Here is a 16,590-nt window from a genome sequence, read left to right on the forward strand (position 1 = left end):
CAGTTCATTTGCCCACCTCACATCCCTCCCAGGCAGAGAGTTCTGCTGTTTGTGGCCCGAGATGGTTCTGAGGCCTCTCCAGACTTCACCAACGTTGTTTTGTTGAAGCTGGTTCTCCATCTTCTGCCTGTAGCTCTCCTTCCCATTCCTTATCAGTCCCCTCAGCTCTCTCTGCACCCTTTTCAACTCCTCTTTGTCTCTGGATTTGAAGGCCCTCCTCTTCTGCTTGAGGACGGTTTTAATTTCTGGGGTAATCCAAGGTTTGTTGTTGGAGAAACACCGTACAGTCCTGGTAGGTACAGTGTTATCCACACAGAAGTTTATATAGTCAGTAATGCATGTAGTAAGGCTGTCGATGTCCTCTCCGTGGTCATCACAAATCACCTCCCACACAGTCGACTCAAAACAATCCTTAAGAGCCTCCTCGCTCTCCTCTGACCATCTCTGTACTGTGCGGGTGGCTGGTGGCTCCCTGCGCACTAAGGGCTCATACACAGGGACAAGGTGCACCAGGTTGTGATCAGATCTGCCCAGGGGAGGGAGAGGTGATGAACTGTATGCCTCTTCTGCATTGGCATACAGTAAGTCCAGTGTTTTATTGACTCTGGTTGGGCAGGTCACATACTGGGTGAAGGTGGGCAGTGTGGAGTCCAGTGAGGCATGATTGAAGTCCCCTGATATTATGAGAAGGGCTCTCGGTGATTGTGTTTGCAGTCTGCTGACCACAGAGTGGAGAGAGTCACAGGCTACATCCGCGTTGGCCGAGGGGGGGACATACGCTGTTATCGCGATAACATGCGAGAACTCCCGGGGCAGGTAGTACGGACGCATGCTAACGGCTAACAGCTCAATGTCTCTGCTGCAGAGTTGCTCTTTTACAGTGATGTGCCCAGGGTTACACCATCTGTCGTTCACAAAAACTGCCAGTCCCCCTCCTTTCCTCTTACCGCTGTCTCTGGTCCTGTCCGCTCGCAGCAGCTGGAATCCCGGTAGTGTCACGCTTGTGTCCGGAGTTAGCGATGTTAGCCACGACTCCGTTAGCATCATGATGCTACATTGCCGGTACTCCCTCTGTGACCAGGTTAGCGACATGAGCTCATCCATCTTATTGGGCAAAGATCTTACGTTTCCAATAATTACAGAAGGAAGAGATGGTCGATAACGTCTCCTTCTCGGGCGACGGCGCTCCTTCCCAGCACGACACCCCCGTCTTTTCCTCCTCAGCTCGCTGGGAATATCGGGTCTGTCCGCCGGCAGTACCGCTGCAGGACGCAGCGCTAACAGCTGATCCTTACTGTAAACAAAGGATCTCTGCTCTGGGTCCCCAGACACGGGTGAAAAAAGTAGAAATAAACTGAGAAAAACGACCAGGACTAGCACAAAACGGTAGAACATGGTTGCAGAGTCTAATTACTAATATGTTAGTTATAAAAAAATTACGAGAAAAAAGATAAGAAAGAAAGAAACTCAGAATGAGCAGAGCTGCTGTAACAGGCTGCCGCACACGGGGGGCGCCGGAAGTGAATCTATACAGAAGGAATCTAAAGGAATCTTTTAAACTACTGGTTGTCGAGCCGTACAATATCTCCTCCAGAAAGGGTATTGCAAGCTTCACTGGGAAGTAACCAGCTTGTTTCCACCCTACAACAAACACTCTAGCTATAGCCTGCCATTCTTCACACTGAAAGTCATGCCGGATGAATGGGACTTTCACCTCAACTCCCAATGTGCAGCTGTCATAGAAATCCATCCAAAATTCTGTCAGGCAGTCCTGCAAAACACCACTTCCTTCCCCCTGTTCAAGCTCTCCATTTGGTAACAACATTTTGATATTGACCTCAGATGAAATAATGTTTGAGTCCTTAAAAGCACTGATCAAATCAGTAAGACAATGACCTCTTCTAACAGTCAGTATTACGGGACAAGATCGTGGTTCAGGGGGTGCTTGGTCAGGAATATTGGCCTCTCCTGTCAGCCCCGGTGAGAGAGACAATGTGTGATGAGGTGGATCAGACTCTTTTTCTATAAACAGTGTTTCAGGGTTTAGTTCAACCACACTAATATCCACCCTGTTATCCCCACTAATAAAAACAACTGCATCAGAATCTTCACTTTCACCTACATTTGGCAGACCATCCCATGGTAATGTGTCATTCAGTTCCAAATATCCACTTATGGAAGCTCCATCATTAATTACAAAGTTTGATGGTTCTGAATTTATGTTTTCCACCAACAGATCATCAGCGGCCTGATTAGGTTCATTGCCAGTGAGATCTACCACAGAGGGCTGGGTTATTGCATGATCGGCCTCTACGTCTTGGGGCTGCTGTTGTGTTTTCTTTCTGGTACACAGATAAAGTCGCAGAATTTTGACTTTACTTTGCTTATACAACTCATCAACTGTACTGGAAGCATCCACATGCATCTGTGAGCTCTCAATATGAGTTGAATAGTGTGAAAGACTTTTGGTTTTTTTTGAGGTGCCATTGGGGAAAAACAGATTTTCAGCCATAAGTTTGATATTTGACACTGTTTCATTTTTATCTACAGATAAATGCCTTGTTCCACCACCACTTACAGACTTCACCTGTTTGAACCCACCCTTCTCCTCATCAAAATCCATCCAGCCAACCTCAATTCGTCTCACTGTTCGTTTTGCATTTGTATTTTCTGCCTACTGAGACAATTTCTTTTTAGGAGGCATTCCCTCAGCTCCTGTCAGTCTTTGTCGTAGCCTTGAGAGTATAGATTCTTTCCTGGATGGTGACGTCCGTGACAGTGTTGCTTGTCTGCAGAAGGCCACAGTGGAGACTCTATCGTCAACTTTGGGGATGTACTTTGCCAGGTCATTGTCTGTCATTAAGGGAATGACAGTTTCATCAATCTGAAAAATATAAATAACAAATTAATAAAATTGTCAATATTAAAAAAAACAATGAATACATACAACTGCATATTTTAGAGTTGTTTTTTGCTATCTACTTTTGATAACAGATACTTTTGGTAATGTGGTACACATTTGTCCAACATAAGATGAACAAAAATTACTTTTAAAATTACTCTTTAAACATATCACGTCATTAATTAATGTCACTGATTAAACAAAAATATGAAATTCAATAAAAAATTTTAGAATGTGCATAGTAAATTGTGGATTGCGGCTCTCCGTTCAAAAACAAACACACAGACACACACGCACGCACACAGCAACAGCTGCAGTGGCTTACATTCTCATCTTCAAGTTTCTTGATCACATCTTCTTCAACTTTACGCTCTGTTAAGAATTCTCGCAGCCGAGTATCCATAGCTGACCTCTAAACCACATGAAAATGAAATAAGTATTTTTACACTCAGTTATAAATTTTATGTAGCAGATTTTTACATGATAGCCTACCTATAAAATCACTTTATCTATGGCAAATCAGAATTTGATGATGATTGTTTTATTACTTAGATATTATCTATGGTAATGAGGAATGGAGCGATTGTCTACTTGGAGTTTAAGTAGTTCAGCATGAGCAATGACAACCTGCATCAATACAAAATCATTCCGATCACTGTATGCTTTATTAGTTCCCTTGGCAACGTGATACCCGCAGTGAGCTACTGTAACTGCAAGGCTTCATCCGGTGATGCATTGAAAGCTACGGCTCATTTAGCATGTATTACCTTAACAAGTGTGACTCACATGATGCTACTTTCAAAGGAGATGTTCAGCAAAAAAAAAGGCAATTTTAAGATGCTTTCCATCTAAAACTGTTATTATTGTCCAGACCAGATTAGTTGCACCAGCTAGTATAGTGATGTGGTCAGGGTAAAAGAGAGACACCTTCGTGACACAGAGAACTAAGGTTTTATGTTGAACATACCTCGTTTATTAATAGCCTTCAGCCTCGCTCTACTTTGAAAGTGTGCTGCGGGGCCGCCGCACGTCCTACAGTTAAAAATGAGTTTACGGCTACATATTAGCACAACAAAACAACGTGTAGTAACAACATGAGGATACAACATTTGAAACGTCAGCAGATACCATTTAGAACATAGTAACAATATAGGTCTGAATAAATAACTGCCGAATTGCGGGATAACAATATGAAATAAATATAAAATATAATACACTCACCTTAAGGACATCACCAACAGCAAGGACTCCATACTATGGCTGACGCAGGTTCTAGTGAATGTGCCCTGGGATGATATATATATATATATATATATATATATATATATATATATATATATATATATATATATATGTCATCAAGTGTTTCGAGGCCACAAATAAGTATTTCGTGGCCACAAATAAGTATTTCGTGGGCACCTTATACCTATTTCGTGGCCTCGAAATGATATTTCGTGGCCACAATTTATTTATTTTTTGTACCATGTCATCAGAGGGGCTCCGTAGTAAAGGGATCAATAACAATTAAAAATTTACAGTTTGATGATTTAAAGCAGGGGTCGGCAACCCTGGGCACGCGTGCCACAGTTGGCACGCGAAGGGTTAAGTGATGGCACGACCATAGCTGGACTGGCCATCGGGCATTATTTTGGTCGGTGGCCGATGATTTTTTTTTTTTTTTTTTTTGTAACGGTATATAATGAAAGTGGTGGATTGGCCAGATGCTGGTCGGTGTGTAAAAAACGAACTCAGTTGTTTGGTGGTGGCTAAGCTTCCACAGATTCAGTAACATTAATAAGTGGTGGATGCCAGCAGGTGGATGAGAGAAAGGGGAGGCAAGAGGAGAGACCCAAGGCAGCCGCCGGTCCGAGTGTCAGGTGAACTGAACTTCAGGTAAGAAGTTATGACCTGCAGTCTATCTGGGTCAGATATAAACCAAGTTTAGGTGCAGTTTATTTTCGTTGTGCTGACTTTTTACAGTCAGTTACAATAACTGTACTGCGTGCTAGCTAGCATGACGGAGAGTCTATACAGCTGGGTGGGTGCTATGATGTTACTGATAGTGAACTTTATTTTATTCACAAGGTTAGTTAGTAGAGTTGCCAACCGTCCTGTAAAAAGACGGAATTGTCCTGCATCCAGAGAAAATATTACGCGTTTGGTGTTGAGCTGAGAAGGGACGCAGTTTGTCCCGGACTTCAGCTACAATGAAAAAGACATAAAGCTGTAGCTGCACAGCTGCCTCTTCTCTCATTCTCTCCCCTCTCTCTCCTGTTGCTACTTTAATCATGAAACTGATCAACGATCAGCTGATCGGCTTTTCTCTCTTGTTTGTTTATCGCCCACTTTGCGCCAGAAAGAGGAAACCGCCGGATGTCACGCTAAACAACAGCAGCACGTTTAAGCTTGATCAGCTGTTGTTAGAATTTATTTAATATTTCTTTCTAGTAGCTGATGTTTGCTGGAGCCACAGCTCAAACCTGCTGGTCATGGTGTCGGTTTGGTTATCTGGTGAGCGGAAAACATGCAGATGAAACCAGGAGATGTCCTTACTGAATCATCAGAGCTGAACAGGTGATGGAGAAACAGGTTTACCTTTTAGGTGACATGAATGAGTTGAAGGGTTGGGTTGAATATTAACAAACATGCCATATTGGCCCAGTTTATTTCTCTTATCAGTGGTTCTATATATTGTGTAACTGTTCATATAGAGCGCTATTAGATTTATTGCTAATGCAATCATATGGCACACTGACTTCTGAGGAAATTTTAAATGGCACTCGTCATCAGAAAGGTTGCCTACCCCTGATTTAAAGTCTCGCACACAACCCGTCGAAAGGGGAGGGGGGCCTGCTGCTTCCAAATAGAGCACATTTCATTTATAATGTTGTAAATCCAATCCCATTATGTATTCATGATTTGAATCCTGGGTTGTGTGAAATCTCAGAAATGCACCCTAGACAAAGTGAATCTGTGAACTAAGGTGTAGATTATGTGTGTTAGATTATGTTGTGGTGAGCCTCGGGTTGAGGGATGGGTACTGGAGTGCAAAATTAAAACCAATGGAAGATGGACAAGAAAAGTTCAAAGCCATCAGGTACTCAGTTTAGAAAAATACCGAGCTCCGCAAGGGACATGGGAGAAAAAAAAAATTAAGAAAAAAATTAAGACTGACTTTTGCGAGATCTCGCAAAACAAACTCGGGATCTCGCAAAACTTTTGCGAGATCTCGTTTTAGTTTTAGCTCTTCGAAGCCGACCGGGAGGTCAAGGCACGATGTGCCGGGAGAGCGGTGTTCCTCCCGGCTGTAGTAGGTGTCGACCTCCCATTAGCTTTGAGATGGTGGGTGTCAGATCTCCGAAAACGTCGGAGCACTTTTGCAAATATGTGATGTCTTGTAAACTGAGCAAATATCTGACGTTTACACAACTACATTCATGCCTCAAAATATCTTAAAAGTGTATTTTGTGACCCAGAAAGAGTAATATTACAACTAAGTAGCTGCCGCCATTGTTGGAATTCAACTTTTGCGAGATCCCGAGTTAGTTTTGCGAGATCTCGCAAAAGTCCGTCTTAATTTTTTTTTCTCCTATGTCCCCTGCAGGGCTCCATAGAAAAAAGAGAAAAGAAGAGGAAGAGAAACAAGCAAAAGATACAGATAAGCAGATGTGTCATTGGATAATGGCAGGTCATCCTGAAACAATCAGAATCAGAATACTTTATTAATCCCTAAGGAAATTATGTGCGTTACAGTTGCTCCAAGAAGAAATGGTAAAAATAGTAACAGTAACAGACTAAACTCCAAACAATACATTATGCTACAGATTTTAATATTAATTAGTCATTGTCAGTTGTTGATTTGTCCGGTTCTCATTGTATGATAAATTATGATGGCTGTTTGGTAGCCATTTGCATACAATGCATACTCTCTCTCTCTTCATATGTGTGTGTGTACAACAGTTTTATGTTAATGTACAATCCTTAATATGTTTTGTCTGTGTGTGGGGGAGGGTTAGGGGCGCCAGAGGGAGTGTTCGCCCAGGGCGCCAAACAGGCTAGGACCGCCACTGTTCATGTGTCTTCATTGTTTGACTCTAAAGGCGTGTTCGGAATGTTTGTCGTTCCGTAATGCGTTTCTACTTGCTCTGAGTCAACTAACGAAATGATAGTTTTACTTCCTCCGAATCGTTTAACCTAAGGTTTCTCAGATCAAATTTTATTAAGGTGCAGTTTTTTCAGATCATGTTACTTTAATTACAAACAATACAAATATAATGACTCAATATATTTAGAATTAGAATAGAATAGAATTCAACTTTATTGTCATTGCACATGCACAGGTACAGGGCAACGAAATGCAGTTTGCATCCATCCAGAAGTGCTTTAGTGATATAGATATATTACAATATATATTAGCAATAATATAGATATGTGAGTATATTACAGAAATGGGTCTATTATGGTATGTTATAATGTACACGGTATGAAGTATGTTGTGAATATTCTATAACTATAAGTATGTACAGGCTGTAGTGAGTACAAGCTATGTACAGGCTATGAACAGGATATAAATATGAAAAACTATACAGAATATGAAATAAATAACTTTACAGAATCTGAGATATACAGCTATACAGAAATGGGAGCTATGCAAGTTGTAAACAGTTGTAGGATTAAAGATTATCGAATGTACAGAATGATTATTTACACAGAGCTATACAGTAGTGCAGTTAAGATAAGTGAGGGTGTAGATAGTTTCTACAGAGGCTATATAAAGTGCTAGTGGTTGTGAGTGGTGGTTCAGTCCATGTTATTATTGTGTGTTTGAGGGTACAGTTGTCCATTGTGTGTGTGTGTATGTTCAGTCCATGAGTTTAACGTGGGTCAGATGTCAGGAGGCAGAGTTCAGGAGTCTGACAGCTGTGGGGAAGAAGCTGTTCCGGTACCTGGTGGTCTTAGTCCGGAGGCTCCTGTGGCGCCTCCCAGAGGGCAGGAGGGTGAAGAGTCCATGTGATGGGTGACTGGGGTCTTTGATGATTTTCCCAGCCCTTTTCAGACACCGCTTCCTGTAGATGTCTTTTATGGCAGGAAGTGGTGCTCCGGCGATGCGCTGGGCAGTTTTCACGACCCTCTGCAACGCCTTCCGGTCCGAGGCAGAGCAGTTCCCGTACCAGACTGTTATACAGTTGGTCAGGATGCTCTCGATGGTGCAACGATAGAAGTTCACCAGGATGTCTGAGGACAGGTGGTTCTTCCTCAGAGTCCTCAAGAAGAAGAGGCTGGTGAGCCTTCTTGACCAGCTTGGAGCAGTTGGTCGTCCAGGTGAGATCCTCGGAGATGTGGATTCCCAGGAACTTGAAGCTGCTCACACGCTCCACAGCCGTCCCCTTAATGTGGATGGGTGGATGTGGGTCAGCATTCCTCCTGTAGTCCACGATGAGCTCCTTGGTCTTGTTGGTGTTAAGCAGCAAGTTGTTTCTGTCGCACCACTCAGCCAGACGATCCACCTCCTCCCTGTAGGCGGCCTCATCGTTGTCACTGATGAGGCCAATCACCGTGGTGTCATCTGCAAACTTAATGATGGTGTTGGAACTATCAGCAGGTCTGCAGTCGTGGGTGAAGAGGGAGTAGAGGAAAGGGCTCATCACACAGCCTTGTGGTACACCGGTGTTCATCGTGATTGTAGATGAGCAGCGGTTATCCAGCCGGACATGTTGGGGGCGGTTGGTCAGGAAGTCCAGTAACCATTTGCAGATGAGGGAACTGATGCCCAGGTCTGTCAGTTTCCTGATGAGTTGTGAGGGGTGGATTGTATTGAATGCTGAACTGAAGTCTATAAACAGCATTCTGGCGTAGGTGTTGTTGTTGTCCAGGTGTGAGAGGACAGAGTGCAGTGCGATGGAGACTGCATCCTCTGTGCTCCTGTTCTGGCGGTATGCGAATTGGTGGGGGTCCAGGGTGGGGGGGAGACAGGATTTGAAGTGTGCTAGGACCAGCTGCTCTAAGCACTTAGTGATGATGGGGGTGAGTGCTACTGGGCGGTAATCATTGAGGCAAGATGGGTTGGAGTTTTTGGGTATCGGGACGATGGAGGTGGATTTGAAGCAGGCCGGTACCACAGCGTGGGCCAAGGACAGATTGAATATGTCTGTGAGCACTCCTGCAAGCTCCCCAGAACACGCTCTGAGAACACGCCCGGTGTTCATTTCAAAAGTAATATCAGTTTTATCTTTCCATAGCGCCTTTCACAAGTATCTGTGACAGAGTGGTGACCTGAGTGTTTTGACCTGTGACCGCTGAGATAGGCTCCAGTTCAAACACAACAAAAGAGAATGGATGGAAGATGAAGGACGTCTGACTTCAAACAGCATTGATGGTTCTGTCTAAGTGGGAAAACTGGATCATCTGTTGGCACACAGATGATTTTTCTTATTTGCTCACGTGAAGAACAGATTTTTTTCAAAGAGGTTTGTAAAGTGTAATATATCTTGTTATGTGGTGTGAAATATTTTCACTGTCTCTGGTGACTGTTTATGCATCTGTGTCTCAGTGAGTGCTTTTCATTAAGCTAATGCTGCTTCATCTTAGCTTCTCCTGAGTAAGGGATGAGTGAGTGTTAGGAGAAAGGATATAATTGTTTTTCACCATATACTCCTTCAACAGCCTCTTCTTTTCTTCTTGAGATCCATCAAGAGGTACGGATATAAATGTACGCCGGGCTGGATGTGGCCTGCGGGCCATGAGTTTGACACATGTACTCTACCTAATCACATGAGCCAAGGTGTGAAGTTTCAGGTGAGCTCGTCATGTCGTTGTGTCAAAGATGCCAATGTTGATATTTTGGACAGAGAAGACAGATGGTTTGAAAGAGGAGTAAAAGAAGCCATTTATGTCCACTGTGAGCGACCATCTTTGGTGGTTTACAACGCCAAATGTCTGCCATCTATAATCCAGTTTTGAGATTCCTTACCAGACGCCTGAATGCCCACTCGCGTCCTGGGCCATCTGACCTCAGGAAATCACACAATAGGGTGGGGCCAGGTTTCACAATGAGCTCACCCGAAACCTTGGCTCATGTGATTAGGTAGAGGATCATTAGGGCGTCGATTGTCTGTCTTGGGGGGGACACTCCTACAGGGCTTAAATCTGGGACTCTCCACCATTTGACCCTAGAACTGAAGAACCTTCTTGGATGAGAGGTGAAACGTCTTCAAGCAACTTAAAGAAATCCAGATGCTTTTCTTTCCAAGCTCTTTAGACTATTTAAAAGTGTTTCTTCCAACACTATGAGATTGCAACAAAATCCGTTGTCAATTTAAATTTTATTTTCGAAACACCATTAATTATGATGTTAGGTATGAATAATTAAGATTCTGAAACTCCAACACAGTAATAAATATGCTGTAAGGCTGCACGCATGTATGTACAGGTCAGCAGTCCACCACAGGGCACCGCATGCCCTAGATTTACAGAATTATAGAATTAAAGTACAACTAGAATTCTATAATAGTTTCATCGCAATTACTTCAGCACTAAGTTTGGTTCTCAGCATCTACATCCAATGTGGGCAAGTACAACAAAAACTTGCTGGATATTCAGTGTTGAGAGTGTTATGGAAAATATTGAATAAAACTGCAAACAACAGGCATGCGTGGCTTTTGAAGTAAGTTTTATCAAAAAAAGAAAAGAAAAACACTGCAGTGGAGAAAAACGTTCAGATCACACACCCAACCCGTTTTTCTGAGGGAAAGGCATCACCCTGATCGCTTTATACTTCCCAAACAAAGAACGTTTCACAGCAGATCAATTATTAACAGATCCTTATCTCTTCAGTCTAGGAACAGTTCCGGCCAACCGTCATCTCATCTGCAACAGGATGTCCAGAGCCCTCAAGAGGAAAATGAGTCTGCTGTGAAGGTGCAATAAAACTTGGACCCCACTTTTGATCACATTCCACATGCATACAACTGATGCCAAGATTGAGCTTTCTATACTGAGTACAAAAGTGTTACTACTATTACTAAAGTGATTTAATTAATACATAAACTAAAGAAATTTCCAGTACAAGAGTCTGCAGCCTCCAAAACAAAACCACCTTCAACTGATCCAAGGGCTGTGTGGTGCTCCAGCAAAAAAAAAAAAAAAAACTAACAGCAATGATTAATCAACACTTATTCAGTTGTTACAAATGCAATCACACAGAAATGTCTCAACCGTTAATCAGTTAAATGACTAATTGGTTGTCTGGTTTTAAGCCTAATCCTTTTTATTTGTTCTAGATGTGAATCTCTTGAGTTTCGTGAACCTTGGTTGGATGAAGGATGAGCTCAAAAGAGGCTTTCCAGTGTTTGCCAATGTCCCATAAAAAGGGGAAAACTGTAGCCTGCTCTTTCAGGCCAGCAGTCTTTGGTCAGACATTAGTTTGCTTCTTCTGACTCAGACTTTTTACTGTTATGTATTATGTTAATTGTTATCTGGCCAAGAACTTCCATGAAAAAGCCAAATACAAGCACTTCGTCAAAAGGCAAATGGCAAGTCTAAATATTACCAGTTTACCTCACAAATGCCCTTATTGTGGTTTTTGAGTTCATACTGGGGAGACATTTACAAAAATCATTTCACTTTATTGTTGTGAAAATATTGAATGACTGATGAATTGGTAGATACATTCATTTATTGATTCATAAATTTATTCCTCGTTTAATTTCTGAGCTCTGCTTGAAATACTGCATTTGCAAATACCTGTCACAACAGAAAACATAATCAACTTCATGTGCTCTGTTTGGTTCTATTCTGTAACTTGATAATGATCACTGACATAATGAGCAAGTTTTAAATATAATAGGTATGGCATCGACTGGGGAGCAGGACCATGGGGTTTTTTGTTTTTGTTTCCATTTTATCTTATTTTTACACTTTATTTTCTCTGTGGAATTGGCTTGAGGAACTGTCCAGTTTCATTTGTACACAAACCTTTTTTTTTTATTCATTTATTTATTTATTTATTCATATGTAGCTAACAGAAAAAAAATGTTAAAACCTTTATAGATTTTCAGAAAATTAAGAGCTGTCAAGTTAGTCTAAAGAATGACTCAACAAACTATATTATATATATGTTAAAACACACTTTTTTTTGCTTAAGAGCATTTTATTTACCCTTGTTATTCTGTTTGAGTAGGTTTGAATGGGTGATCCTTTTCACACTGATGAGTGGTTAATGAGTTCTTAAGGCCACTAAAACATGAATCCTATATTGCCCTTTACTGAACACAAGGGACATATTGGTGGGTCATAATAAAACTTTGAGATTATTCCTGTAAAAGTTGTAATATTTAAATATTTGGTGACTGAACAAATAAATGGAACATATTGGTGGGTCATTAATTTGACAAGAGGTCTACAGATCATTAAAAAAGTTGGGTAATCTTTGTTACATTGCAAACAATTATATACTTAAATGTGAGCATGCTGCTGCTCACTGTAAAGTACATTGCTAAATTCAGTGATCCCACACCAAACTGATAAAAATGACCATTTGCTGTGTGTGGTTCTAAAATACATAAAATACAAAGCCAAAAAAGTCTTAATACTTTATACAATCCATATATATATACATATATATAGCAGGAATGCACTCCAGGTGCAAGAGCAAAACACAAATTCACCAATAAGTGCTCTTTGGTTTACCCTGTGGAATTTTATTTGATATGGTAGCCATGGCAGTAGTGGTAGGAAGGATATCAGATAATCAGAAAAGTGGTATTTTCCTGCATAACAAAACTTTGAGATTGTTCATGTAAAAATTGTGATATTTAAATATTTGGTGACTGTATTGAAATATTCAGGAGATAATATTACATGACATGTAACACACTCTCTGTAGTAAGTTACTTTCCTATGAAGGTAAAATGTTCCTTTCATGTAAACAGCTTTTTTTTAGTGAAGAAGAGTACAGCAGAGTACTTTAGCTGAACACAATACACAATGTACACACTGTATGGATCCATATATCATCCATATTTATAGATGCAGTACATAGATTTGCCTTCAAATGTCTTTCTCACTATATTGCCAGAAGTATTCATTCACCCATCCATCCTAACTTACATGGGGATATAAAATCCATAGGTGTATAAAATCAAGTGGACTGCTTCTATAAATTTGTGAAAGAACAGTCGGTTTCAGGAGCTCAGTGAATTCCACCGTGGCACTATGATAGGATGTATAAAGAGCTACTTGGAATGGGCTTCCATGGCCGAGCAGCTCCATCTAAACCTCACATCAACAAGTGCAATGTAAAACATCAGATGCAGTGGTGTAAAACACACCACCACTTGCCCCTACAATAGTGGAGACGTGTTCTCCAGAGTGACAAACCATGCTTCTCTATCTGGAAATTTGATAGATGAGTCAGATCAGATGAGCTAATACTTTTGGCAATGTAGTGCACATTTCTGCTGACCAGCTGTTTATGTCCTACATACAGGGAGTGCAGAATTATTAGGCAAGTTGTATTTTTGAGGAATAATTTTATTATTGAACAACAACCATGTTCTCAATGAACCCAAAAAACTCATTAATATCAAAGCTGAATGTTTTTGGAAGTAGTTTTTAGTTTTAGCTATTTTAGGGGGATATCTGTGTGTGCAGGTGACTATTACTGTGCATAATTATTAGGCAACTTAACAAAAAACAAATATATACCCATTTCAATTATTTATTTTTACCAGTGAAACCAATATAACATCTCCACATTCACAAATATACATTTCTGACATTCAAAAACAAAACAAAAACAAATCAACGACCAATATAGCCACCTTTCTTTGCAAGGACACTCAAAAGCCTGCCATCCATGGATTCGGTCAGTGTTTTGATCTGTTCACCATCAACATTGCGTGCAGCAGCAACCACAGCCTCCCAGACACTGTTCAGAGAGGTGTACTGTTTTCCCTCCTTGTAAATCTCACATTTGATGATGGACCACAGTTTCTCAATGGGGTTCAGATCAGGTGAACAAGGTGGCCATGTCATTAGTTTTTCTTCTTTTATACCCTTTCTTGCCAGCCACGCTGTAGAGTACTTGGACACGTGTGATGGAGCATTGTCCTGCATGAAAATCATGTTTTTCTTGAAGGATGCAGACTTCTTCCTGTATCACTGCTTGAAGGTGTCTTCCAGAAACTGGCAGTAGGACTGGGAGTTGAGCTTGACTCCATCCTCAACCCGAAAAGGCCCCACAAGCTCATCTTTGATGATACCAGCCCAAACCAGTACTCCACCTCCACCTTGCTGGCGTCTGAGTCGGACTGGAGCTCTCTGCCCTTTACCAATCCAGCCACGGGCCCATCCATCTGGCCCATCAAGACTCACTCTCATTTCATCAGTCCATAAAACCTTAGAAAAACCAGTCTTGAGCTATTTCTTGGCCCAGTCTTGACGTTTCAGCTTGTGTGTCTTGTTCAGTGGTGGTCGTCTTTCAGCCTTTCTTACCTTGGCCATGTCTCTGAGTATTGCACACATTGTGCTTTTGGGCACTCCAGTGATGTTGCAGCTCTGAAATATGGCCAAACTGGTGGCAAGTGGCATCTTGGCAGCTGCACGCTTGACTTTTCTCAGTTCATTGGCAGTTATTTTGTGCCTTGGTTTTTCCACACGCTTCTTGCGACCCTGTTGACTATTTTGAATGAAACGCTTGATTGTTCGATGATCACGCTTCAGAAGCTTTGCAATTTTGAGACTGCTGCATCCCTCTGCAAGATATCTCACTATTTTTGACTTTTCTGAGCCTGTCAAGTCCTTCTTTTGACCCATTTTGCCAAAGGAAAGGACGTTGCCTAATAATTATGCACACCTGATATAGGGTGTTGATGTCATTAGACCACACCCCTTCTCATTACAGAGATGCACATCACCTAATATGCTTAATTGGTAGTAGGGTTTCGAGCCTATACAGCTTGGAGTAAGACAACATGCATGAAGAGGATGATGTGGACAAAATACTCATTTGCCTAATAATTCTGCACTCCCTGTATTATCTATAAACATACCTGTCCAGCTGTCCAGTGATTAATTGCACACATAGGCAGGACCTCACAACAGATGCATCCTCCAGAAGGTGTTGTACATTATACATGTATTTTTCATCTATTGTATTTACCAACATCAAGCAAAAAGCAAACACACCATGGTACATGTTTAACTAAAAAGAAGTTTATTGATCAAATGTATTTATTAAACAAATAGAAAAAAAACAGCCAAAAAATACATGTTCAAAGCAACACAAGGGTAGTCCAGTATCAGACAGAATTGTGAAGTCCACTCTGTAAAGTGGGCAGTCATAATAATGAAGCAGTACACTTTAATTTCTACATTCAAGACGTTCTTCATATTTTTGGCCACCAGATGTCACCAGAGAGGACTATCTTGAAACGCTTCGATTAATGAACCGTTTTTTAACACAAGCTTCAATGCTTCAGAAAGCTTCGTTTGGCCATCACTGGTTCTAGTTCAAGCTATCCAAATACAATGTTCTCCTATGGCCTATTCCATTCAATATAGAAGACTAAACATTACCATCATAATCATTTACTTATGATGCTCCTCTTTACCAGCAATAAAACACACTTCTAAGATATAGCTCTTACATTTTACAACAACACATATAACTCTCAAGCAAACAAACCCTTGACTTTATTAAATTACTTTTCTGTTATCCCTTTAGCAGTTGGTGTGGTAGTGGTTGGTTTCGCAGAGAAAAATACTGACAGGAGTTATTTTGTTTGACATTTTCAAGCTGTGTGTGTGTGTGTGTGTGTGTGTGTGTGTGTGTGTGTGTGTGTGTGTGTGTGTGTGTGTGTGTCGTCTGTCTTATCTTCCAATGACAACTAGTTCTTCAAAAAGCTAGTGGAAGGTCTAAACATTACCTGCTTACTTTATCCGTACCCTTATGGGATCATACCTAAGGAAAGGTGTAAAATGTTTTAAAAAAAATTATTATTATTATACATTTTAAAAACAATCACCACAAATCCTTTCAGTCTATTACTGTAAAGATTCATTCAGTGATCAATTCATTCATTAAGCGATGTAGTTGTTTAACTCTGATTATAGCACTGTTTCAGTGTGCCTGATATATCAGAAAAGGAAATCAACTTTGTGTTCTGTAGTTTCCTGTTCTCTAGATTATGATCCTTTACATAATAGGAAGGAATAGCAAACCTTTTTCTTTTTTTTCATTTTAAAGTAAATTACAGATTCACTTTGCTACCTAGCTAACAGATTCTTCCTGTTGTCAAAATAGAATGGGGAAACTCACAATAACAACTTTAAGTACACTAAGGTTAAACCAATAATTCAGTCATTCAGAAAAATAACTCACAATTGTGTTTTTTATGTTATAGGTTTTTTTCCCCCATTGTTTGCTTCTTGTTTCTATCATTTTCTGTCCTAAACTGGGAGAAAATTACATGGTAGTTTTCAGCAAAAATATCACACTACCATTACCTGTTTCTGCAGGTTTTCTGCTTTAAAAAAACAGACTGACTCAACATACACACACTGGACATTCTGGACATTGTTTTCACTTCATTACTTAAATCACGCTGCTGTTATTGTGTATATATTTATTTATATTTCTTCATACATTCTTATATAGTTCTATATTGTGTATTTTGTTGTACAGTTAT

The sequence above is a fragment of the Simochromis diagramma genome, unplaced genomic scaffold, assembly GCF_900408965.1.
Source record: "Simochromis diagramma unplaced genomic scaffold, fSimDia1.1 OVJJ01000753.1, whole genome shotgun sequence".
NCBI classification, from domain to species: domain Eukaryota; kingdom Metazoa; phylum Chordata; class Actinopteri; order Cichliformes; family Cichlidae; genus Simochromis; species Simochromis diagramma.